The sequence below is a fragment of the Procambarus clarkii genome, chromosome 15 (assembly GCF_040958095.1).
Source record: "Procambarus clarkii isolate CNS0578487 chromosome 15, FALCON_Pclarkii_2.0, whole genome shotgun sequence".
Classification (NCBI taxonomy): domain Eukaryota; kingdom Metazoa; phylum Arthropoda; class Malacostraca; order Decapoda; family Cambaridae; genus Procambarus; species Procambarus clarkii.
This window is the reverse complement of record NC_091164.1, coordinates 10,472,193-10,498,054: the sequence shown is the minus strand read 5'-3', so window position 1 is coordinate 10,498,054 and position 25,862 is coordinate 10,472,193. Positions and strand designations below refer to the sequence as shown.

The following is a 25,862-nucleotide window of genomic DNA, read 5'->3' as shown; positions in this document are numbered from 1 at the left end:
AAATCCTTATCCTGACCCCTTTCAAGTGCTATAAAAGTCGTAATGGCTTGGCGCTTTCCCCCTGATAATTAAAAAATTAAATTCAAAATTAGCCTAGGTAAAAAGCCAGGCTGTGCTCTCTGCTGTCAAATAGCTTGATAATGTTAGTTTAACAATATATGGTTATTAGTATAAAACTAATTATTAATTTCACAGTTTTTTTATTTGTTTTAGGCTAGTTCAAAATTGTCAAGCGTTGTAATTTATAAAGTTTTATCTTTTGTGGCAGTTTCGTCAGATCTAAAGACCTCTACGTTTATTTTAATAATATATAACTTTCGAAGTTTGTTGCGCTGTATGCAAACTCGTCAGCAATTAGCAAGATGCGTTTTAATTTGTATTAAGTTACAAACCTATACAACATAGACTACTCTCTCTCCGATCACTTTGAGAACAGCAACTCCGCTCTACCATCCAACCCCTAAGGTTGGAAGGTAGAGCGACGGTTCCGCTTGATGCAGGCAGGTCGGCGTTCAATCCCCGACCGTCCAAGTGGTTGAGCACCATTCCTTTTCCCCGTCCCATCCCAAATTCTTATCCTGATCTCTTCCAAGTGCTATACGGTCGTATTGACTTTCCCCTGATAATTCCCTCCCTTCTCCGAGCTTAATAAGTTTGCAGTCCCTGTGGCGAAGTGGTAACGCCCGCCTGGCGTTTCGCGAGCGCTTTCGTCTGGGTTCGTATCCTGGCCGAAGGAGGATTTACTTGGTGCCACTCCTTAACCGTAGCCTCTGTTTACCCAGCAGTGAATGGGTACCTGGTTGTTAAACGATTTGGCGGGTCGTATTCCGGGGAAAATTAGGATTAAGCACCTGCTCTAAACGCTATGCGTGCTGGTGGTTGTACAAGAATATAAGAACTCTTGTATATATAACAAAACTATAAAAAAAGAGTAAAAAATACTAGTTATCATAACATTTTTATATGCACTTCATAGACTAACTTAACACCATGTAACACTAATTTTGTATATTGGTAGTAGGTGTTATTTTCTAATTGTTTATGTCTCCAAAGTATAGAAAGTGGCTGTTACTCTCAAACTTTGCTTTGTCTGTTGTCTCAACTTAGGGAAGATATCTTGAAGGTTACTCAAAGGCTGCAGATTCCTTATCTATAGCTGTGACAATTTGTCAGAGTAAATTTTGAGGAGAATAATAGCTACTTTCTGTACTTCGGAGGCATAAGCAACTAGAAAATAACTCTATCCTCTGGCAAACAAATAGTTATACAGCGTAATTATTTCCTACGACATAGTTCGATATTGTAGGACTGGTACCAGGAATAAATGTAACTTTTATATCGCGGAATAATAACGTACACCATTCTAACTAATTATGTGCCTCTGTAACCCTGTCCACTACCGCCCACAAGATGGGTATGGGGTGCATAATAAATGAAATGAACATTCTAACTAACATGTACGAAGGAATTATCATTATCAAGTTTTGCCATCTAACACACTAGTGCTATTTAAATTTGTGTTAGTAAGCTTACTCAGAATATCATTTAGCTTTAACTTGGCCATAGTGTGATCACGAAATATCATCATAGGATGAAGTAATATTCATAGTTCTCCAGTCATTAAGGGCGTGGTGAATGGGTCTGTATGAGGCATCGGCGGCTGGCCGAGCCCTCCACGATGGACTGAGAAAGCCTCCTACTTGGCCATTCCAAACACAGAGTGCGTTTAATTAGTTGTCCATTCATTGGCCAGGAGCTCAGTGGCGGGGCGGGCGATGGAGGGCAGATAAGGCGCCGCCAGGGTAGGGTCTGGCAGGGAGGGAGCCAAGGTAGGAGAGGGCTTGGATGATGTTCCGTGCAAGGGGTGGTCTCTTGTTCATTATTGTGCCTCGGGTGCTCCAATGTTCCTCGTCGACACTCATTGCCGCCAGTAGGATGTACTTCTCTTGTTTATATGAAGCTTAGAATTGTTTCCTTGACTGGCGCTTTAAATTTACACAGGAGCTTCATTTCCATTCATCGCCTTGCAATACCTTTAACCCCAGGTAAGGCCCAAGTACATAATCATGATTCATTCACTTTTGGAAAACCACACTTGATAGCCAATACTGTAATTTTTGGAAATATTCTTACATGTTTCTGCATTGCTTTGTGCAGTGTTGTCTTCACCCATTTGGTCTGACAGCTGAATTGCTTTTCTCTGAACATGCCGACAATTCAAAAGTTTAAACTCGTAAAATTGAATTCTTCGGATTTCCTCCCTTGCAGGCTGTAGCAACTTGTTATCAGCAGACACAGTCCTTACCTACCACCCGCGTACTGGCGTATGCTCCATTTAATAAGGACGGAGAAGCAGGTCTTACGGTTACCACGTGATATATCCCTTGTTTTCACAACGGAAACAGATTACACATCCACACGCAAACCTAGACACGGAAATTGCTGAATGACTTAACTGGTTCAGTTACCTGGTCCCAGGCATAAATACAATTCAAACTCAAACATAAACAGACATATTTACATTAAAGAACACAAACTCAAACATAGACATATTTACATTAAAGAACAGGGACTACTGACAAGTGCGGGGGTATAAAAACACCTTTCAACAGACTCTATAATGCATCGTTCTTCAAGTTTACTACTACCCGGAACTGGCTGACTTGCATATATTTACCAGAAGCTGGAGTATCCTAGTTACTGTTTTGATTTAAAGTGCGCCAAGATTTATGAACGCTAAAATTCTTGCAATAATTGCACTTCGTAAATCTATAATCTTTTAAACATTCGCTTCCAGTTTGTCTAGCATTACATTGGTTTTTTTGTAACATGCAAGCTGATAATGGTGGAACTAATTGGAAATATCCTGAGTCCGTATGTAATGCGATAACGTGTAACTGTTTTGTTATGAATGCCGATATTTATAATTCACTGAATTGTATGACAATGATAATGATCATAACAATAATAATTTTTCTTATTTTCTTAATATTAAATAGAATAAATATCAACTTGTCTTAAAGATAATGTTAATAAACTTGTTAAAGAATTAAATTTACAACAGAACCTCTTAAAAAAAACGACTGTTCTTCAGTTCTTCTTAAATTTACAACAGAACCTCTTAAAAAAAACGACTGTTCTTCAGCCTGTTCTAAGGAGCCGGTCGGCCAAGCGGACAGCACGCGGGACTTGTGATCCTGTGGTCCTGGGTTCGATCCCAGGTGCCGGCGAGAAACAATGGGCAGAGTTTCTTTCACCCTATGCCCCTGTTACCTAGCAGTAAAATAGGTACCTGGGTGTTAGTCAGCTGTCACGGGCTGCTTCCTGGGGGTGGAGGCCTGGTCGAGGACCGGGCCGCGGGGACACTAAAGCCCCGAAATCATCTCAAGATAACCTCAAGGTACCCAACTGAGACTTTAATATTTTATTAATAATAACCTCTTTTTCACAAAAATATTTGCTTCACAGTAACGTTTGCGCGTTTGCTGTAGCTTTAGAAATTAATTCTTCAAGCGAACGCTTCAGATTAATATTGCACGACCTAGCTATATAAGGACGCAGTGTCTGGTGAATGAGGACTGACGTGTGTGAAATCATGAAAGAGCTTGGGTTAGTGCCGTATTAAAACTGAATTGAACATCAAGTTGAGTATATCTGGATGTTTTCTTGTATGTACAGCCAGATATTAGGATGAAAGTGCTGTAGCTTGATATTTCAATCGAACATACAGTAAAGTGTAATCAGGATTATATTCTTAAGAGTAAAGTCTTCGGGGTTCAAAGTTGTACCTGAAGCACGGGTGGTCCTAGTACAGCGTCTAGTAAACTTATAGGCAATATAGCAGGCAATCCGATTTTAAATATGGGAGCCATCTCCTATGTTAGAATTATATTTAGGCTAACTTTACACTTAACTCACAACTCATTACATCTGGAACGAAATGAGTTGTGAGATTCTGGAAAGTTGTAACACTACCTTTTCATGAAGGACGCAGCTTAAATATATCGATAAATAAAATTATATATATATATATATATATATATATATATATATATATATATATATATATATATATTAGTATATTTGTATATTTCGGTAGCAGTCTTTATTGTAAACATATGTTGTTAAATATAACCGAAAAAGTAAGATTAATAATTCTAACACGAATTTTCTCAATATTTCTTATGTTTCTTTTTACTGTCGATGGTAATTGAAAAATCAATTCTCCAAAATTCATTTTTATTTCTAGTCTGACGCGACGCTTGAACGCTTTTCGTAATAACTTATTAAATTTTCAAAGACTTTAGTTTACACACACACACAACTGTAACCTGAAAACACTAAACAGAGTTTTACTTACGCTAACACTTAAACAGCTTGTCTTATATATTCGCATTTGGGTGAGGTGATATGTTGCAACAGTTTTGGATGAGGTGAACAAACTTTTGACCAACACAAGACAGAACACGGAACATTGGGTATTAATTGGATAAATGAGAGGGAAGAATGGAAGTAACTGCAAAGGGCCTATTGGTCCATACTCCCTCTTGATGCATCTATATTGGTACGGAGTCTTGTGGGTAGTATTGTGGAAGTCTTGAAGTGGGTAGAATATATTCTACCCACTTCAAGACTTCCACTTCATCTCACAGGATGAGTACGGGGTGCACAGCACGCTACCCGTCTCTGGCAGCAACAATAAACAAACATGCACATAAACAGTCCCCCCAGTATTTAATCTCTGCATTCTCACTGGATATCTTTCATTGTGGCATCACTATTTTACTGTTAGGCTTCGTCATTGCCAGGACAAGAGGCCATGTTCTTCAGGTTAACATCGGAACATCAGTGATACACTTGTAAAGTGACGGGATTGGGATAGTTGTTGAGTTTACTCAAGAATTAAAGCAACATTTTTCAGTTCATAACCTGTAATTATTATTATTATTATTATTTGTTCAGTGAGTTGTGTTGTTAATCGGGTCAGCTAACCTTATAAAAACTGGAGGTCCTCTGGGGTGACAGAACTCGCTTGAGACTAAACGCCTTTGGGAGACAAAATGTGTTTTGGTCTTTTGGAAACGCTAGAAGCCTTGGAGTGACGGCAAAACCCTTGGGTAACAAGGAGAGCCTCTGGATGACAAAGTTCTTAGGGAATGAAGGGAAAGGAAACTGTCAGGAGAAAGCGCCAAGCCATTACGACTATATAGCACTTGAAAGGGATCAGGATAAGGATTTGAGATGGGACGGGGGGAAGAAATGGTGCCCAACCACTGGACGGTCTGGGATTGAACGTCTTTTTTTTAACCACACATTTAGGTACATCTGCAGCTACGCTAGATTATAAGAATGGAAGTACAGTGTGTTAAAAAACTAGCAATGTGATGCTAAAAATCCCCCATCATACAGGATGGTTAGTCATACAAAGGCATGTGATAAGTAGTCTGCACTGGCAAACTCTGGGTGCATTAGGAGGATATCATGAACAGAAGAGTGGATAAGGTAGCATTGATACTGAAAGTCCCAATCTCGCAGGATGGTTTGTCATACAGGGCCATATGTTCAGTAGCCTAAATTGGCAAATTTTGGGTGCAAGATGAGGATATCCTCAAGAACACGAGAGTGAATAAAGTGCAAACCTCCAGGTACCTCATGCCATTTTGTGCTGCCCATAAACATATGTTTCAGATCTGCACAAATCATAGCTTTTTATACTGGTGCTTTCAGGTCGTTTGAAGTCAGTAATTTCTCTTTTATCAGACCTGAGTGTTTGGAACAATATAGTTTTGACAGCAGAGATGGGGATACCTAGGTCTAATTCAACTTCATCTTTGTTACATACTAATTTGGTTGTAATGTCTGTGTCATGATGGGTTATATTTATGTGTGATGGTAGCCATACAAAACACGGAGAGCCTTTGTATAACAAAGTTCTTTGGGAATGAAGGGAAAGGGAACTATCAGGAGAAAGCGCCAAGCCATTACGACTATAGAGCACTTGAAAGGGATCAGGATAAGGATTTGGGATGGGACGGGGGGAAGAAATGATGCTCAACCACTTGGACGGTCGGATATTGAACGCCGACCGGTATGAAGTGAGACTGTCGCTTTACCGTCCAGCCCAAGTGATTGGGCGAAAAAATGTCCTTTGGGAGGTAATGTGCAGAGCAATGATTAGTACCCGTGTAGTTATCGTGTTACAAAACAAATGAGGAGTCCTTGATTGGTGTATAAGAGTGCAAAATCCCGCGTTAGCACCACGAAGATCTTTTAAGCGAGCAGATGGGTTGAATTCCGAACTTGCGAATCGGTTACGTGTTGAGAAATTTAACTTCGTGATTTGGTATGCTGGAGCAGTTGTCTTCACAGTTAGGGAAGCAAGTCATACGCTGCAATAAAGGGAGTACAGTACTCGGACGTTCGTGCAGTACCGAGTCATTTGTGTTTAAATTGGTCAAGTTACCATATTCAACGTGTTTTAATTTGTAAATTTGCCGCTCAAGGCTGTTGGTAACGTCGGCGTATTCAGGGTACTCATTGATAAATTGGATTCCTAATTTTTATGAGTTTTTTGTACCGAGGATCTTATATTGGTGGTCTTATCTAAGGTGTTAATTTGTAAAATTCGCGTATCGAGTGTGCTTTACCTGTGGATGGTGTCGCATCCCCAGCCCATCCTCTAGGGTGCCACAACGGACAGAAAATATTGTTCTAAAACGATCGAAGCTATCCTATCGACAACGTTTAGAAATCGTGAACGTTTATGAGCCACTATGATTTATAGTGCACCTTTGTGTGTCTGTTCGGGATTTTGGCGTCAAAATGCGGTGTACTATGTGAGAGGATGGGTTAGATGTAGATGAATTTCATATCGCATGTGCCTTCACTAGCGAATCCTTGGTCTATAAGGATTCAGGATTCAGGTTTTAAGGACTTGGTCTATAAGTCTATAAGGATTATCTTTGTATATCACAGCGCTACATACTATTGATATCCAGGCTGATCCAGTAACTGGAGCTTCTCGGTGCTTTATTGATGAAGCTGAAGTAATCTGGGTATTTTAACTCGCAAGAGAAACACGATAATGCATCGTAATCAGAGTATGAAGAGGAAAAACTTTGGTGTTAAATGATTTATAAAGTGTTGGATTATTGTGTGTGTGTATAGGACGTATTTACTGCCATCAGGTTATATTCTCGTGAACAGGAGGTTACAATGTATTAAAGAGGAAAAGTAATCACGTCATGTGATTGTATGTGTCATACCCGAGCACATAAAGGTGCGTCCTGTCAGGAGAACTGCATTGAACGTCTCTCATGCCTGTAATACCTGTCCAGAGCTAATTATTAAATGACTCAGCAGAAAGGTTTCACGGCGTCGATATTGAAAAATGTTGAAGCAAAATTCTCTTGTCTGACGTTCTGAAGTTCACGGTTCATGCAACACCTGTGCAACACTTGCTACCTCACCCACTCGTGTGTGACTCCTGAGGTTCACGGATCATGCAATACTTGCCACCCACTCATGAGGCTCATAGGTCGTGCAACACTTGCAACCTCGTCATGTGTGCGTTCTGAGGTTCACAGGTCATGCAACACTTGCAACCTCGTCATGGGTGCGTTCTGAGGTTCACAGGTCATGCAACACTTGCAACCTCTCGTCATGTGTGCGTTCTGAGGTTCACAGGTCATGCAACACTTGCAACCTCTCGTCATGTGTGCGTTCTGAGGCTCACAGGTCATGCAACACCCTCATTTGAACCTTGTGAGGCTGACGTGTCGTGCAACACTTGCCACCTCACAGCTACTGCTTGTATCCCGTCTGTGTTTAGTGCCGGGCCTCGACGCGCCCCGCCTGCATAATTTATGGAAGATGGTACAAGATCTTCATAAATCACCGAGCGTATAGCTGTTAAACTTTAATAAATCTCCCAACGTAATAAAAGTTCAATTAATCACGGATGTTGGCGGTCCACTTCATAGTAAAATACACACACGCAGAGAGGCACTGTCTTAAGGTTGTTGCTACCGTGTGTTGAAAGAGGTCATCACGACTTGTACAACTGTTTGACAGTCACAAAGAGACTTCGTTACTCGGTAGCTACAGTATGTAAGTGCTTATCAACAGTGTTTGGCATGAGCACCACAAGCGCGTGGGGTTAAAAGAGGCTGAACTCCAGCGCCACGGGGGAGCAGCGGCGAGCATCTGAAGCGCCATCCAAAATATAATAAATTGTGATCATCTCACATGTTTGGCAATCGGGAATGAAGGGCGACTGGGTTGTATTAGCATCAGAGCTCCGTTAGGCTTTATGAGGAGTGCTAATATAATGGTACAGGTGAATTGAGTAAGAAGTGCTGTAGTTTTCAAGCGCATCTAACCTTATTTATGCGGTGACATCAGTGGCATCAGGGGCTCCAAAAGCACTCACTGTGTGTCTGGATCCATGTCTAGAAACTGCCACTAATGAAAATTTGATGCATAAAGATAGCAAATTTGAGTTTGGAATAATTTAGATTGCAAGTCGAAAATGTTACATCTTCAATGTTTAAACCTCCGGTGTTTATATTTAACCAAATTACTTAACTATATTTATTTACTTCATCATTACTGCCGATTCTCCGACTTATACAGGGTGAAAGAAATTGGCGAGATGTGAAAGAATCTATTAATAGGGAGATCCAAAATATTTTTTCCCATCTAAACTGTTTATTCCTGAATCACGTAGAGCTAGTATCGCTACACTCCTGAATTGTATACACAGCCATACCCCACTGCTTCATACAACCAACACCGTCACACTGCAGTAATACAACCAGCAGCACCACCTCACTTCTTCATATAACCAGCAGCACCACCCCACTTCTTCATACAACCAGCAGCACCACCTCACTTCTTCATACAACCAGCAGCACCACCCCACTTCTTCATACAACCAGCAACGCCACCTCACTTCTTCGTACAACCAGCAGCACCACCCTGCTTCTTCATACAACCAGCAGCACCACCCCACTTCTTCATACAACTAGCAGCAACACCTCACTTCTTCATACAACCAGCAGCACCACCCCACTTTTTCATACAACCAGCAGCACCACCCCACTTCTTCATACAACCAGCAACGCCACCTCACTTCTTCGTACAACCAGCAGCACCACCCTGCTTCTTCATACAACCAGCAGCACCACCCCACTTCTTCATACAACCAGCAGCAACACCTCACTTCTTCATACAACCAGCAGCACCACCCCACTTTTTCATACAATCAGCAGCACCACCCCACTTTTTCATACAATCAGCAGCACCACCCTATTTCTTCATACAACCAGCAGCACCACCCCACTGCAGCATTACATTAAATTGTAACGATATTTTCCAAAGACCACAAATGCGTCTCGTCCGTGCTGACAATGCAGTCATATTTTTTTCAATAAGAATGAGCAAATGTACAGTGTGTGCGCTTTTATCTAGCCAATGCCTAAGAACCACCTCTAACCCACCTAAACAACAAACACTGATTTTCATTCCTACAGAAAAACGCTCATTTCCAAAGACTATTTTATAAAACGTTTTGTTTTGTTCAAAATGTTTTGTTCAAACAACGTTTTGTTCAAAACAACGTTTTGCCCGAAACGCTTTGCGTATTAGTGGCTTTAGGTATTGTACGTACTAGCTCTATATGTAAATCCAACATTATGTTTGTAAATCAACTATGTATGTATTTTTTCTGAATAAAAATGTATTATTATTATTATTATTATTATTATTATTATTATTGTTATTATTATTGTTATTTATTTAAAAGCTTTAAGTTTGTGTGCTTGTTTACCTTGCGTGCAAACGCGGTGTAATTTTGAAAGAACGGGTTAAAGAATCTCTTTGAACCTATTAATGTCACGAAGTATTTTCCTTAAAGTGCTTATCAGGAGTCTTTTTATCGGATTGTTTTATAATTAATTAGAAATGATGAACAGTAGAGACAAAAGATTAAAATAAAAAGTTGCTTTAGGGATAATGCCACTCGTTTGATCTAGTGTCCAGGTGGGGACACAATGATGTACAATTTGCACTGACCACAAGAAGAAAAAGTTCAGCATAAATCACCTCACACACACACACACACACACACACACACACACACACACACACACACACACACACACACACACACACACAGGGATATGTGTGTGTATTCACCATACATATTCACCAACATATAACACCAACATATTCACATATGTGTGTGTATTCACCAACTAGGTGAATACACACACACACACACCACGGAAGAATCAACTCCATGACTAACCGCCAGGAAGCACAGTAAGGACTTAGTTTGTCTTGTATTCGACCACCAGCTGCGCTTGTTGTAACCTTCCACAACATGCAATATACTAGAAAAAAAAGGGATGCATAGCTCTTTCCCGCGTGCTTCTCCGTAGTGACCGTCCTAGACTCCTTAAGCCTCAACAGACTGAGAGCTAATGCACTGTTTGCCTTTGCATATTGATAAGCTGTATTCCTTTATATTTGAAAACACCAGGCGTTGCCTACCATTTACTACAATTTGGAAACTGATGAATTGGACCTTTCTCCTGCTTCGACCGCTAGTTTATCCCAGTGTGAAGGGTGCCTCCCTCTCCAAGTAAGGGCAACGGTCGTACTTTTTATCAGTCATTTTGACTCTAAGAGGCTGCCAAATAAATTTCGATAGTCTTTGATGTTAATGATTTTAACGCCTGTACAACAGAAGAAACACCCCTCAATAAATGCAGCGTTTACACAGTTCATCTTTAGTAGGTGAAAGGAGTGTAGTAATTCAGTGTGTTTAGGTAGGTTATTACAAATATCGTTATAGTACCAAGGTTAGTGGTATTTAGTTTTAATTCAATCGGTGTGGAAATGCAACCCTATAAGTTATACCTACACGTTATGGACAATACATAGGTTCAGGATTCAGACACGTTCAGATAATTAAGTATTTTACTTGTTGTCTCACTTAACCATGTTTGAGGCTATGACGCGAAACGTAATCAAAACACCTTGCCTATGCTTACCTAGACCAAACTATGCATAATCCAACATTATGTAATATTAATATACATTTGATAAAATTTATTATACCGTGTGAAAGATTCATCTTATTTGGTTGTCAACTGTACAAGTAAAATATTTATGAAAATATAAATGAGTTATAATTTGACTCGCAGCTTAGGCAGGAGGAGGACGGGTTGGACGTGCTGGCTCCAATGTCTGCACAAGTAAGGCTCGATACCCTAGGGCCTAGACAGATGAGTTTGACCATCAGACATTGGGACTCCCAAAATGGCCGGCTAGGTTTTGTGTACAGGACAAAAGCTGGGGTGAAACGTGTTAAATGTAGTGTTATAACGTTTTCAAATATATTAAATAGTCGAGGATCACTGGAAGAGGTTTACCAAGAACCCAGGCCATCCTAGTCAGGTTCACGTTGGCGATAGTCCATATTTTTTTGTATCCTATGTTCGAAACTGACTAGAAACGTGTTTCATTCATTTCCAACATACACTGTACAATACATCTAATTTAAGCATGTGTGACCTAACTTTGCACAGACGCATGTGTGTTTCATTATGTAATGTGATAATTATTCTAAGGCGAGTTCTCGGTGTACTAGTTAAATACTAACATTTGAGTTGAAAGAATTGTGTGTGTGGAAGCCTCATGCAAACCAGAGAGACACGTGTGTCGTGTGGGTGAGGCGCCTCGTGGGAGACATTTATCTCTCCTTGCCACCGTATCTCACTGTCACCAGTGCTAATTTCCACCTCGTAAACTTTTCCTTAAGTCTGATCTTAGAGTTCACAGTATATGCTGTGTTATATTTTAATACCCGCCTGGGGAACATATCACCAGACTCTTAAGAAAAAAAGGAGTCAAAAACCGGTTTGAAAATAGGTATGTAAGCCACTCGAAATCAGAGGCTCGACATAGTACTCGGAGAAGCTTAATGCATTTGAAGATTTTACAGAAGAGGAGTCACAATAATGTGGCTGAAATATGTTGACCAAATCACACACTAGAAAGTGAAGGGACGACGACGTTTCGGTCCGTCCTGGACCATTCTCAAGTTGATTGTGAAGGGTCCAGACGGACCGAAACGTCGTCGTCCCTTCACTTTCTTGTGTGTGGTTTGGTCAACATTTGAAGATTTTCATTTGAATATTGGCGGGCAGCATTTGGCTATTTTCCACAACGGCGTTGTTCTAAACTTTGTGATAGGTTAACTAGTTATGTGGCACACTTGTCGAGTGAACACAGCAGGTTGTTCTGGGATAACGAGAACAAACAGTAGCTGGTGTGTACCCATCAGGCGGAATATCTTGCTTCTTGGGGTGAAAAAAAAATTGCAAATAAATTGTCCTGTCGGCACATGCGTGGGTCGCGGCTCGCGTAGGTAGGCATGATTATACGTTGGTTGAGGCGTTGTTGTGACGGCGCGAGTGTGGGTGTTGTTGGTGGGTTGATGGTGTGTGGGCGCTGACGGGTTAGTGGTGTGTGGGCGGGCAGACGTGTGGGCGCTGACGGGTTAGTGGTGTGTGAGCGGGCAGATGTGTGGGCGCTGACGGGTTAGTGGTGTGTGGGCGGGTAGTCGTGTGGGCACTGACGGGTTAGTGGTGTGTGGGCGGGCAGACGTGTGGGCGCTGACGGGTTAGTGGTGTGTGGGCGGGCAGACGTGTGGGCGCTGACAGGTTAGTGGTGTGTGGGCGGGCAGACGTGTGGGCGCTGACGGGTTAGTGGTGTGTGGGCGGGCAGACGTGTGGGCGCTGACGGGTTAGTGGTGTGTGGGCGCTGACAGGTTAGTGGTGTGTGGGCGGGCAGACGTGTGGGCGCTGACGGGTTAATAGTGTGTGTGTGGGCGGGCAGACGTGTGGGTGATGACGGACTAGTGGTGTGTGGGCGGGCAGACGTGTGGGCGAGTGTGGGTGGCTAGTGCTCCCTTCTCTAGTGACGGTCGGAGGCTAGGGATACAGGTGTGTTGTTACAGTCTATCCTCCTAAAATGAAAGTAACGTATTGGTACTCTTGGCCAATTACTTACAATATATAGTGATGGGCCACCAGTAAGTTGACTTTTGTATTATTGAATTTGGACAAACTGGAAACTTGTTAATAGCAACATTAATATAAAATTTGACCTAAACTCTCCTAGCAATCCTTAGTCTAATTCACGCTGTCATAGGCCTTATGTACAAGACCTAGGCATATTAAAGTTTGGTTTTTAGCATTGTTTTTTTCCAAACTATAAAAGTACAACAATTGGTTTAATGCTGGTCCATCACTACATATTGGAACTTTGGACCAAATTTACTGTACTATGATTTCAGGAGGAGGATGAGAGAGTGAGATATATATGGAGGGCGGAGACGACACGACCACAATCGAAGGGGATAGAGATAAGACTTAGCGGATTTCACCAGATTGTGGATCTCTGGAGAACGGTGGTACTGTAAATGAGTGTGAAGATGGTAGGTCTCTCGGGTCGGGTCTAGCTTGCACCATCTACGCTGTGAGGCTGTTAGTTCTCTACTTAATTAGTTTTAGCCTCGTATTCCAATTATTTTTCTGCCTGAACGATAGGGTAATGGTGATGAGTCTTGTTGGCAAGGGCGATAAGATAGTTCACTCAGGGGGTTAATGGCGGCGAACGCGTTGTTTACCTGTAGAAGCAACGAGCTCAAATGGAAGGTGATGGCTGTCATAGATTTTATGGGTAATTGACCGCTACTAAACCCTTGACTTTGGACACATTGATGGTCTTGTTAGCGTTGTAATGGCTGTTTGAGCCGGCTTCTTGAATAATAAATATCCAATTTGGATGCTGCTGTGTTCATGTGTTTGTTGCCTGATAATTTGGAATATAATCTCTGTATGGGGTTTGACTTTAATGAATTAGTAAAACTAAGTGTTTCTTCATTAAAACCAGAAGCTAATTAATAAAAATCAATATAATAGTGTCATGTTTATATACATGAATGAATGATTAATTTAAAATTAAAATCTGACTGTGATTTATTGGCAAAAAAAAAAATTAAAGTACTGTATAATTGAAAGTTAGAAACAGATGACTGCAGCATCACAATTATTATTTTTTTTCAAAGTTTTATACCAGGAAAGCTTGTGAGATTTTTTTCGGGGCAACAATACTTGTCCTGCAATGTCTGGCGAAATGTTCAGACGATATTAGGTTGGTGAACCGCGAACGATATGTTAAAATAGAGCCTATGTCTAATATGTCTAATTACAGTAACATCTGGCCTATGTCAGTCTAATAATCTGGGGATTTCGGAGGTTCATAATAAATGAACTAAATTAAGTTGATCAAATCACACACTAGAAAGTGAAGGGACGACAATGTTTCGGTCCGTCCTGGACCATTCTCAAAGTCGATTCTCTAGACGACGACCGAAACGTCGTCGTCCCTTCACTTTCTAGTGTGTGGTTTGGTCAACATATTTCAGCCACGTTATTGTCTCCTCGTCTGCAACTAAATTAAGCTCAGAGATCAGTGGTAATTTAGGTTTTGTTGTGTGAATTTACAAGCAAGAAATGCAAGATATATATTTATATATATATATATTGTGACGGTAACGCGTTGGTGTTCGGCTGTTTAAGGCTAGGGGTATGGCCTCGTCACATAGTTATAAAAAAAAATAGAAAAACTGGAACTTCGTCTGTGGTAAGGTAAGGAGAAGACACACAAAACACAAGTAAACTTTAACAATGAAATTTTAATTACGTTAAATAAATCAAAACATGAAAATATGGACAAACAAATATGTATAATAAAATCAATGAATCAAAATAATAAGAATACTTAAATGACACAATGAAAGTTACGTTAAGGCAAAATAATAAGAAGTGCAACACAAAAGTTAAGTGGGAGGTGCTGGAATATTGGCTTAAAGCCACCACCTCTCTCAGTACACGCTAACGTCTAGCTGGGAGGAGTGCTGGCTACGAAAGCACGGAACATTCTGAAGACTGATGTTGGGGCGACCCCAGACATCGGGTAGTATGGGGGGGCGAGTGCAGGTGCAGCCAGACCGGCGACCAATCAGCGGAGCCGTAGCGATCAACGGGTAGTTTGGTGATTTGGGTCCGAACAGGTGGCGGGCTGCATACGTTTCTGCTCACCCTTGCAAGCCTTGCTGGTGCTGTTGTCGTTGTTGGACATTTCTTCCATAGTCTTTTATATAGTTGTGAAGACGTAATTTTGGAGGGAAGAGCAGGCTCAATCTCTTGAAGGAGATTATCGTCACAACTCTCCCCCGAAGCCTGCGGTTCTGGAAGAAGTACGTCGTTATGTGGTGGAGTAATGGATGGAGTTGCTTCTACTTCATAAACTCTGGAGAGGTCATGGGCTAAGATGTTGTCAGACTCTTGGTATAGCGTGTCTCCAGGTTGAATTTCTGCAGTTAACAAGCCCATAGTAGAAGACGTTGAGATGAGAAGTGGGCGTGCTGCAGGAGGTGTAGGGTGGTGTGGTCCGTATTGATGGTGGACCGAGCACTTTTCAGGTGTGGAGTGAAGTGCTGAAGCTTCAGGATGAGGAAGAGTAGCTCCTTGCCAATTGTTCCGTAGATCCTTGTAGCAGTAGTCGCTGACAGGTGTATTCTTCTCGCCTCGTTGCTGCATCACGACACCACCCACGTCGGTACCATTGGCGTCGACATGGAGGATGAAGGGCTTATCTGACGAGGTGAGAGTGGAATTAGAAGAGGGCATAGGAGCACGAGTATTATCCTGAAAGCATTTGGGAAGATCATTAAGGATTTTGGAATTAGAAAGCGCCGACTCCATGTCAGTGCTTTCGGGAGAAGAAGCCGGGATGGTCTCACTGTGGATGTAGGGTTCTGTGAATGTGGAATAATTAGTCAAGACAGTGGGAGGAGTACCATTATATTGCTTCAGGAGGTTGACGTGGCACAGCTGGGTCTTCCGCCGCCTATCTGGAGTCTCTATCACATAATTATTATTATTCCTGCACTCTTTGACGCAGTAGGGTCCTGAAAATTTGTTTTGTAAAGGTGAACCTGGGATAGGGAAATAAGCAAGGACGAAGTCTCCCGGCTTGAATTTTCTTACTTTGCTGGTCTGGTCGTAATGAGTCTTCATTCTCACCTGGGCTTTCAATAGATTATCATGAGCAAAGCGGTGGACTCTCTCTAGAATGTGTTGAAGGTTTTGAAGAAACGGGGGCACATTCTGATGCTCACTGAAGGTGGCATCTCTGAGAGAGTCTTTGAAAGCCTTAAGGGGAGTACGGCACTTACGGCCGTAGAGCATCTCATAAGGAGATACTCCTAGGGACTCATTGGGGAGACTTCTGAAAATACACATTATTAGGTCAATCTGCTTATCCCAATCCTTTGAGGTTTCACTACAAAACTTTTTCAAGAGTGCTTTGATGGTCTGATGACTACGTTCAAGAGAACCCTGTGAAGCAGGATGATAGGGGCTGGACAATACCTGTTTGATGTTGAACTCTTCCAGTGTCCTTTTGAAGAGATCACTGGTGAAGTTGGTGCCATAGTCACTTTGAATCTCCCTGGGAAATCCGTATTGAGTGAAGATCTTCAGTAGATGTTTGATAACCGTAGCAGCCGTGATGTTCTTCACTGGAACTGCTATGGGAAATCTGGTGGTAGGACACAGGATGGTTAGGATGTAGGCGTTACCTGAACTGGTCCGAGGTAAAGGACCAACACAGTCTATTATGAGTCTGTGGAAAGGTTCCGCAGGCACCTGTATGGGAATCAGTGGTGCTCTGGGAATGGAGACGTTCGGTTTGCCTGCCATCTGACATGTATGACACTGTTTTACGTACTGTTTGACGTTATTTACCATACCTGGCCAGTAGTAGTCTTGGCGAATCCCATGGTAAGTCTTGTTGAAGCCGTAGTGGGAGAATGCTCCATGGGCCAGGTGTAGAATAGTGGGCCGCAGGCTGGTGGGAATCACAAGTTGTTCGGTGTTGGCCCAATCGTCCTCCTCCTTCAGTTTACTGGGTCTATATCTGCGGTAGAGCAAGTCGTTCTCTAGGAAGAACCCAGGAATACTGTCGGGTTGAGTCTCAGCCTGGAAAAACAATGGTGTTAAAGTAAGATCTTCCCTCTGCAACTTACGGAACTCCAACTTGGTCAGATGCGGGGGTAGTTTCTGAGGGTCTTGAGGGACAGCGGTGGCAGTAGAGTCAGCTGGCTGTGGACGTGCGGCTTGTGCACGGGTGGTCACGAGAACCGGAGGAGAAACATCATCACTCTCTTGAACCTCTGCTGGAACATACTCAAGAATAGGGTTACTTGGCACAGAGTTACACACCTGGGGTTTGTCCATGACGATCAGGTTGGTTGGTTGCAGGTCTTCTGCCAAGTCGTTGCCTAGGAGAAGTTGCACTCCAGGCATGGGAAAAGGCTTTTCCCTGACGGCGACTTGGACTTCCCCGTTCACGTAGGGACAATCCAGGTGGACTCTGGCGAGAGGGTATGGAGTGGTAGCAGTGAGGTCAGTGATGAAGACTGTTTCCCCGGTGTAGACTATGTTGGGCACAGCAGACTTCAAGATGATCGATTGTAGAGCCGCTGTGTCCCTCAAGATCTTCAATTTGAAACGTCCCTCCGGATTTGAACCGTTGGCAGAGACAGTTCCAGTATACAGGTGGTTACTGAAAAGAGAAAGATCATTAACATCAACACCAACATTCATCACAGGCTTACCGGACTTAGGAGGAGTTGGTTTGGGTCGTTGTTGGTCAGTGGTTCCCTTGTATTGAGACTTACCACACTTGTCTATGGTATGTCCATAGAGTCTACAATATTTGCAGTACAGTTGTGAACCAGCTTGATCGGGGCTCACCTTCTCGTAACTGTACCACGACTTCTTACTGGAGGATGGTTCAGGTGTCAGCCGGTGGATGAGGCTGTAAGTGTCAGCCGACTTAGCACACTTCAGGTAGTCGGTTTCTTCTTTATCTGCTAAGTAGAGGCGGACAGGAGGCGGCACACGTCTCAAGAATTCTTCAACAAGCATCAGGTTGACGAGTTCTGTAAAAGTAGAGACATGTGCTGCTTCCAGCCATTTCATGAAATACCTCCGTTTCGTGTTAGCAAACTCGAGGAAGGTAGTGGTACTTGCCTTCAGGTGGTCACGGAATTTCCTTCTATAACTTTCGGTGGAAAGTAGGTAGGCGTCTAACACTGCTTGTTTCAGAGTGTAGTAGTCATTCTCAGACGCCAAAGTACTGAGTGTGACTGCAGCTCTACCTGTAAGATGGACTCTGAGAAGTGTGGCCCATTGGTCGACAGGCCAACTGAGTTGATTAGCAAGGGTTTCAAAGGTGGTAAAAAACACATCAACTTCTGCTTCTACAAAGGATGGCATTAACTTACTTGCATGTGATATATTAAAACTGACGGGAAGATTGGCAGTAGCTTGCTGGCGTTGAGTGAAGTGTGAAGTTTCCAAGGCGATTTCGCGTTGACGACACTCTAGAGCCAGAGTCGCTTGTTGTTTGTCATGTTCGCGTTGCATCTCCAACTCTCGTCGTTTGGTTTCAAGCTGTACTCGTTCCCGCTCCTGGAGTAGTGCAACCTCACGTTCTTGTTCGTCTCTCCTCAAGGCAGCTTCACGTTCTCTGAGGGTGATTTCTCGTTCTTGTTCTTCCCTCCTCAAAGCAGCTTCGCGTTCTTGTTCGTCTCTCCTCAAAGCGGCTTCGCGTTCGTGTTCTTCCCTTCGTATGGCAGCTGCTTCTCTTTGCTGCTCACGTTCAATCTTGGCCAGCTCTAGTTTAAGTTTCATCGTTGCCAAGTCAGTTTTCTCTGCAATATAGTAAGTTTCATGAGTTTCAGAGTCTATCTTACCTTGCTCTAAATAGTAATCCAGCAACAGGTTGTGTAGGTCATTTTTGTTGGCTTGGTAGGGAACTTCTAGTTGATACTCATGTGCAAGAGTTTGTAGTTCAGTCCTCTTGGCACGACTCAAAGTCCCTATTTCACCTGCTGGATTTGCACGGAAAGTTTGGAGACGAAACATGGTGAAATTAGCAAATAAAGGTACACGAATGTTCAATAATGAAATGTCAGAAACAGGACAACGTGGCAACTGGTACCTATCCTGTGTGATCTTTAACAATTAACGTTAAGTGAAAGATATTAAATGATTAAATTAAATCAAGGGCGCAGGAAATCTTGTACCCGGTACTCATGTAAGAGAATAAGGGCAAGAAAATCCTACTAACAAATGAAACAAAGTTTCGAAAACAAATGAAACAGTTAAATGCTTCAAAAGTAAAATTGGTAGTCCAAGGATGTAGGCATACCTTGCCAAGTCTCTATAGGACATAAAGCAAGTTTTTCCTACTGAATTTAATATGATACTTACAGAATTAGCGAACTTTTGTGCTCTGAAAAAATAAGCTAATTCCCTACCGTTGTATGTATCATCATCTCTGACTGACGTGTAGGGGTGCGAGGTGTCAACTGGTGACGAGAACTGCTGCTGAGGTCCCAATTCAGCAACTAAAGTTCGAGCTAGAGGAACTATGGCCCTCTTTGTCCTCCTACAGTCAGATTGCAGAAGATTGGGTACTCTTGACCCGGGGCAGACCACAGTACCAGGGTACCAATATGATGATCTGTCAGAATGAGAAATATTCAAGGGACATAGATGGTAAATACGAGTAATAACATGGAGGGAGAGATGACCAATTAAGAGTATGACTGAGGCCTACAGTCACCACGTAATCCAAAGTTGTCTCACCTTCACTATATGTTACTCTCGTAATGCACAATACACCGCACCTTATAAAAAATGAAATTGAATGAAAAATAGTAAAGCTACGTTAACAAAGTTAAATACGCTTACCATAAATTACCACTTGGCACCAGTACCTGAGTGAGGCTCCCGGACAGGCCCCCATATAACTTGTGACGGTAACGCGTTGGTGTTCGGCTGTTTAAGGCAAGGGGTATGGCCTCGTCACATAGTTATAAAAAAAAATAGAAAAACTGGAACTTCGTCTGTGGTAAGGTAAGGAGAAGACACACAAAACACAAGTAAACTTTAACAATGAAATTTTAATTACGTTAAATAAATCAAAACATGAAAATATGGACAAACAAATATGTATAATAAAATCAATGAATCAAAATAATAAGAATACTTAAATGACACAATGAAAGTTACGTTAAGGCAAAATAATAAGAAGTGCAACACAAAAGTTAAGTGGGAGGTGCTGGAATATTGGCTTAAAGCCACCACCTCTCTCAGTACACGCTAACGTCTAGCTGGGAGGAGTGCTGGCTACGAAAGCACGGAACATTCTGAAGACTGATGTTGGGGCGACCCCAGACATCGGGTAGTATGGGGGGGCGAGTGCAGGTGCAGCCAGACCGGCGACCAATCAGCGGAGCCGTAGCGATCAACGGGTAGTTTGGTGATTTGGGTCCGAACAGGTGGCGGGCTGCATACGTTTCTGCTCACCCTTGCAAGCCTTGCTGGTGCTGTTGTCGTTGTTGGACATTTCTTCCATAGTCTTTTATATAGTTGTGAAGACGTAATTTTGGAGGGAAGAGCAGGCTCAATCTCTTGAAGGAGATTATCGTCACAATATATATATATATATATATATATATATATATATATATATATATATATATATATATCGTACCTAGTAGCCAGAATGCACTTCTCGGCCTACTATGCAAGGCCCGATTTGCCTAATAAGCTAAGTTTTCCTGAATTAATATATTTTCTCTAATTTTTTTCTTATGAAATGTTAAAGCTACCCATTTCATTATGTATGAGGTAAATTTTTTTTTATTGGAGTTAAAATTAACGTAGATATATGGCCGAACCTAACCAACCCTACCTAACCTAACCTAACCTATCTTTATAGGTTAGGTTTAGTTAGGTAGCCGAAAAAGTTAGGTTAGGTTAGGTTAGGTAGGTTAGGTAGTCGAAAAACAATTAATTCATGAAAAATTGACCTATTAGGCAAATCGGGCCTTGCATAGCAGGCTGAGAAGTGCGTTCTGGCTACTAGGTACGACATATATATATATATATATATATATATATATATATATATATATATATATATATATATATATATATATATATATATATATATATATATATATATGACAATGTCAGACCACGGAGGAAAAATGAAACAGGAAATTTCCTTAAGTACTTTCGTATATTAAATACATCTTCAGAAGGTGAATACACCTTCTGAAGATGTATTTAATATACGAAAGTACTTAAGGAAATTTCCTGTTTCATTTTTCCTCCGTGGTCTGACATTGTCACATTCTTAATCACGTGTTTATTTTCGTGATATACACACATATATATATATATATAATATGTCGTACCTAGTAGCCAGAACGCACTTCTAAGCCTGCTATGCAAGGCCCGATTTGCCTAATAAGCCAAGTTTTCATGAATTAATTGTTTTTCGACTACCTAACCTAACTTTTTCGGCTACCTAACCTAACCTAACCTATAAAGATAGGTTAGGTTAGGTTAGGTAGGGTTGGTTAGGTTCGGTCATATATCTACGTTAATTTTAACTCCAATAAAAAAAAATTGACCTCATACATAATGAAATGGGTAGCTTTATCATTTCATAAGATAAAAATTTGAGAAAATATATTAATTCAGGAAAACTTGGCTTATTAGGCAAATCGTGCCTTGCATAGTAGGCTGAAAAGTGCGTTCTGGCTACTAGGTACGACACACACACACACACACATATATATATATATATATATATAAGCCTATACTTGCATAAACCACAAGTGAAGATAAACAATCTTTGGACAACACCCACCAGTGGGACTCGAACCCAGAAAGCACAACTACCTTCCAGTAGCTGGCATAACTAGTATGCTTTAACCCACTACGCCATCAGACCTTACAAAAGAAGTAGATAGTTCGAGATATATATATCTCAAACATCTCTACCTCCCGAAGGCACCAGATGAGTGAGGGGTCAATCTGCAATTTTCGTCAAGCCACTGTCAATGTGAGAGAACTCGTGTCCAGCTTATAAGCCTATACTTGCATAAACCACAAGTGAAGATAAACAATCTTTGGACAACACCCACCAGTGGGACTCGAACCCAGAAAGCACAACTACCTTCCAGTAGCTGGCATAACTAGTATGCTTTAACCCACTACGCCATCAGACCTTACAAAAGAAGTAGATAGTTCGAGATATATATATCTCAAACATCTCTACCTCCCGAAGGCACCAGATGAGTGAGGGGTCAATCTGCAATTTTCGTCAAGCCACTGTCAATGTGAGAGAACTCGTGTCCAGCTTATAAGCCTATACTTGCATAAACCACAAGTGAAGATAAACAATCTTTGGACAACACCCACCAGTGGGACTCGAACCCAGAAAGCACAACTACCTTCCAGTAGCTGGCATAACTAGTATGCTTTAACCCACTACGCCATCAGACCTTACAAAAGAAGTAGATAGTTCGAGATATATATATCTCAAACATCTCTACCTCCCGAAGGCACCAGATGAGTGAGGGGTCAATCTGCAATTTTCGTCAAGCCACTGTCAATGTGAGAGAACTCGTGTCCAGCTTATAAGCCTATACTTGCATAAACCACAAGTGAAGATAAACAATCTTTGGACAACACCCACCAGTGGGACTCGAACCCAGAAAGCACAACTACCTTCCAGTAGCTGGCATAACTAGTATGCTTTAACCCACTACGCCATCAGACCTTACAAAAGAAGTAGATAGTTCGAGATATATATATCTCAAACATCTCTACCTCCCGAAGGCACCAGATGAGTGAGGGGTCAATCTGCAATTTTCGTCAAGCCACTGTCAATGTGAGAGAACTCGTGTCCAGCTTATAAGCCTATACTTGCATAAACCACAAGTGAAGATAAACAATCTTTGGACAACACCCACCACTTGTGGTTTATGCAAGTATAGGCTTATAAGCTGGACACGAGTTCTCTCACATTGACAGTGGCTTGACGAAAATTGCAGATTGACCCCTCACTCATCTGGTGCCTTCGGGAGGTAGAGATGTTTGAGATATATATATCTCGAACTATCTACTTCTTTTGTAAGGTCTGATGGCGTAGTGGGTTAAAGCATACTAGTTATGCCAGCTACTGGAAGGTAGTTGTGCTTTCTGGGTTCGAGTCCCACTGGTGGGTGTTGTCCAAAGATTGTTTATCTTCACTTGTGGTTTATGCAAGTATAGGCTTATAAGCTGGACACGAGTTCTCTCACATTGACAGTGGCTTGACGAAAATTGCAGATTGACCCCTCACTCATCTGGTGCCTTCGGGAGGTAGAGATGTTTGAGATATATATATCTCGAACTATCTACTTCTTTTGTAAGGTCTGATGGCGTAGTGGGTTAAAGCATACTAGTTATGCCAGCTACTGGAAGGTAGTTGTGCTTTCTGGGTTCGAGTCCCACTGGTGGGTGTTGTCCAAAGATTGTTTATCTTCACTTGTGGTTTATGCAAGTATAGGCTTATAAGCTGGACACGAGTTCTCTCACATTGACAGTGGCTTGACGAAAATTGCAGATTGACCCCTCACTCATCTGGTGCCTTCGGGAGGTAGAGATGTTTGAGATATATATATCTCGAACTATCTACTTCTTTTGTAAGGTCTGATGGCGTAGTGGGTTAAAGCATACTAGTTATGCCAGCTACTGGAAGGTAGTTGTGCTTTCTGGGTTCGAGTCCCACTGGTGGGTGTTGTCCAAAGATTGTTTATCTTCACTTGTGGTTTATGCAAGTATAGGCTTATAAGCTGGACACGAGTTCTCTCACATTGACAGTGGCTTGACGAAAATTGCAGATTGACCCCTCACTCATCTGGTGCCTTCGGGAGGTAGAGATGTTTGAGATATATATATCTCGAACTATCTACTTCTTTTGTAAGGTCTGATGGCGTAGTGGGTTAAAGCATACTAGTTATGCCAGCTACTGGAAGGTAGTTGTGCTTTCTGGGTTCGAGTCCCACTGGTGGGTGTTGTCCAAAGATTGTTTATCTTCACTTGTGGTTTATGCAAGTATAGGCTTATAAGCTGGACACGAGTTCTCTCACATTGACAGTGGCTTGACGAAAATTGCAGATTGACCCCTCACTCATCTGGTGCCTTCGGGAGGTAGAGATGTTTGAGATATATATATCTCGAACTATCTACTTCTTTTGTAAGGTCTGATGGCGTAGTGGGTTAAAGCATACTAGTTATGCCAGCTACTGGAAGGTAGTTGTGCTTTCTGGGTTCGAGTCCCACTGGTGGGTGTTGTCCAAAGATTGTTTATCTTCACTTGTGGTTTATGCAAGTATAGGCTTATAAGCTGGACACGAGTTCTCTCACATTGACAGTGGCTTGACGAAAATTGCAGATTGACCCCTCACTCATCTGGTGCCTTCGGGAGGTAGAGATGTTTGAGATATATATATCTCGAACTATCTACTTCTTTTGTAAGGTCTGATGGCGTAGTGGGTTAAAGCATACTAGTTATGCCAGCTACTGGAAGGTAGTTGTGCTTTCTGGGTTCGAGTCCCACTGGTGGGTGTTGTCCAAAGATTGTTTATCTTCACTTGTGGTTTATGCAAGTATAGGCTTATAAGCTGGACACGAGTTCTCTCACATTGACAGTGGCTTGACGAAAATTGCAGATTGACCCCTCACTCATCTGGTGCCTTCGGGAGGTAGAGATGTTTGAGATATATATATCTCGAACTATCTACTTCTTTTGTAAGGTCTGATGGCGTAGTGGGTTAAAGCATACTAGTTATGCCAGCTACTGGAAGGTAGTTGTGCTTTCTGGGTTCGAGTCCCACTGGTGGGTGTTGTCCAAAGATTGTTTATCTTCACTTGTGGTTTATGCAAGTATAGGCTTATAAGCTGGACACGAGTTCTCTCACATTGACAGTGGCTTGACGAAAATTGCAGATTGACCCCTCACTCATCTGGTGCCTTCGGGAGGTAGAGATGTTTGAGATATATATATCTCGAACTATCTACTTCTTTTGTAAGGTCTGATGGCGTAGTGGGTTAAAGCATACTAGTTATGCCAGCTACTGGAAGGTAGTTGTGCTTTCTGGGTTCGAGTCCCACTGGTGGGTGTTGTCCAAAGATTGTTTATCTTCACTTGTGGTTTATGCAAGTATAGGCTTATAAGCTGGACACGAGTTCTCTCACATTGACAGTGGCTTGACGAAAATTGCAGATTGACCCCTCACTCATCTGTTGCCTTCGGGAGGTAGAGATGTTTGAGATATATATATCTCGAACTATCTACTTCTTTTGTAAGGTCTGATGGCGTAGTGGGTTAAAGCATACTAGTTATGCCAGCTACTGGAAGGTAGTTGTGCTTTCTGGGTTCGAGTCCCACTGGTGGGTGTTGTCCAAAGATTGTTTATCTTCACTTGTGGTTTATGCAAGTATAGGCTTATAAGCTGGACACGAGTTCTCTCACATTGACAGTGGCTTGACGAAAATTGCAGATTGACCCCTCACTCATCTGGTGCCTTCGGGAGGTAGAGATGTTTGAGATATATATATCTCGAACTATCTACTTCTTTTGTAAGGTCTGATGGCGTAGTGGGTTAAAGCATACTAGTTATGCCAGCTACTGGAAGGTAGTTGTGCTTTCTGGGTTCGAGTCCCACTGGTGGGTGTTGTCCAAAGATTGTTTATCTTCACTTGTGGTTTATGCAAGTATAGGCTTATAAGCTGGACACGAGTTCTCTCACATTGACAGTGGCTTGACGAAAATTGCAGATTGACCCCTCACTCATCTGGTGCCTT

General features: G+C 42.0%; 1 protein-coding gene across 1 annotated transcript in view; it reads left to right on the top strand.

Annotated features, from left to right (window-relative positions):
* Positions 1–25,862, top strand: part of LOC123761441 (band 4.1-like protein 4) — an 817,171-nt gene that overhangs the window by 5,687 nt on the left and 785,622 nt on the right. The gene's annotated exons all lie outside the window — the stretch shown is intronic.